We start from the raw sequence: 2,288 nt of genomic DNA, 5'->3' as shown, positions 1-2,288 counted from the left end.
CTACTTGACCCCAATAGGCCCACAAACCACTACCGCCAGATGGCAATCGTATCATGATACTCTGATTGCTCTATCACTGTTGCGTGTTGTGGGTTTTCTGGACACATTACATAGGCCTATGAAAACGGGAGGGAGAGGGAGACACCTGCGTGCAGACACGCACACACAGCAGGCTACAATAAATTGCCTAACAGACAGCAGCCTAATTTCGAGGTATCACTAATACCTATTAAATAAATGTAAAGGACACAGAACTGTAAGCTCAAATTCAAAAACGTTTGAAGTCTACCCAAACATATGCAAAGGGAATATATATAAATTGTGTTGCATATAGCCAGCTTAATTAATGTCAATTTAAAGATTATGATTAGCAGTTTCTATGCATTTTTCCATTGATAGTTACAGGAAGCCACGTTGTTGTTTAAACTATTGTTGCTTCTAGCCCACGTTACCTCCAGTTTCACTTGCTGCATGGACGCACACATTGCATGAGCGATCATAAGCGTTCTATCTCCGATGTAGAACTCAAATGTGTCTTGACGCCGCCGTTTGTAAGATCAGATCAAATAAGACGTTCTAAATGGAACGCGATGTAATTAAGCTGTTCCTTTCCAAGCGTCTTGGAGACGTACTGTATGTGTGCTGACTGGGCTATGTCTATATAGTTGATGACACCAAATGAATAAGTATGCTGCAAATGAGCAGACGTGTGAAGCACCGGGCATAACTTAATTTCGCGGCTACGTGGAGCAGTAGTAGGTTAATTGTTGAGGAGGCCCATAGTTTGAGAAAAGCTGCAGATCATAGGCAGAGAAAGCATAATGCTCTGAGAACAGTAGCCAAAGGTTTTCCTGCAGAAACAGGTGCCTTGGTGCACACACCCCGCTTTCACTTTGACTCCCTGCATTGTGACAAAAACGGTCAGTCAGACAGTGAATTTTGGTTTACTAAATTAGCATAATGCGGTAACAATTATCATTTCAATTCTATCTGAAATCTGCTCACTGCAGACGTTACAATGCAGACCCAAGCAGCAGCATAGCCTTGAAAGACGTACAGTTTGAATTTGATCAGAGCGGCTCTGGTTCTTCACCTAACTTGATGTGATTGGCTGGATGACCGTTCAATCAAATCAACAGACCTATTTGTGTCTCTGTGTGTGCGTTATAGATACGGTTCCGACTCTTTACGGGAGCGTTTATTTGCATATTTTACTTTCAATTTAATCTGACAAAAAGTGTGGGGGATAGAATCGTGTTCCAGCAAAACTGTGTACGTTATAACACCCACATCCCCCACGCTTGCTACGCGCCTGGGTGTGTGCGTGTCTGCACGCAGGTGTCTCCCTCTCCCTCCCGTGTCATAGGCCTATGTAATGTGTCCAGAAAACCCACAAAACGCAACAGTGATAGAGCAATCATAGTATCATGATACGATTGCCATCTGGCGGTAGTGGTTTGTGGGCCTATTGGGGTCAAGTAGGAAGCCCAGCAAGTTCCAAAAGTAGAAAAAAAATCCCGCAAAAGTGCATCGTTTTTTTTTCTTCTTCGTTTTTTTGCTCATCACCTGCTGCCTGCTGTGAGCTGGTTCAGCAGGGGGCCACTACAAAACCTTTCAAGTAGTAAATAAAACGACCAGTTAGGGGTATCGAAGCCCTTTGTGTGTGTGTGTGTGTGTGTGTGTGTGTGTGTGTGTGTGTGTGTGTGTGTGTGTGTGTGTGTGCAAGTGCAATTCAAATTTGAAGAATCATAATGGCTGATACAAAAACACATTATGGGCTATATTATCCAAACAATAACAAGCAACTTTGGGTAGAAGAAGTATCTTTTTCCATTGCAAACTTTGCGAGATCCCGCAATGAGATCCCGCAAAAGTGCATCGTTTTTTTTCCCCACTACTTTTTTTTTTTTTTAACCCATGTTTTTTTTCCCCATGTCACCCGGAGGGCTCCGTAGAATAGTCCCACATAGGCTGTGCATGAAATAAATAATCCCACATGGGGTGTGTCTGAAATGGAATAATCCCATATAGGCTGTGACTGAAATAAATAATCCCACATATGGTGTCTCTGATATAAATAATCCCACATAGGCTGTGACTGAAATAAATAATCCCACATAGGGTGTGTCTGATATAAATAATCCCACATAGGCTGTGACTGAAATAAATAATCCCACATAGGGTGTGTCTGATATAAATAATCCCACATAGGGTGTGTCTGAAATGGAATAATCCCACATAGGAGGCCTGGATATACCTCAGGGGCAGTTAGTCATGGGTATAGCACA

This window comes from Alosa pseudoharengus, unplaced genomic scaffold, assembly GCF_046254945.1.
Source record: "Alosa pseudoharengus isolate Yale_2024_CS ecotype anadromous, Long Island Sound unplaced genomic scaffold, YU_APseudo_1.1 YU_APseudo_1.1_scf_19, whole genome shotgun sequence".
In the NCBI taxonomy this organism is placed as follows: Eukaryota; Metazoa; Chordata; class Actinopteri; order Clupeiformes; family Clupeidae; genus Alosa; species Alosa pseudoharengus.
Note: the sequence above shows the minus strand (reverse complement) of the source record.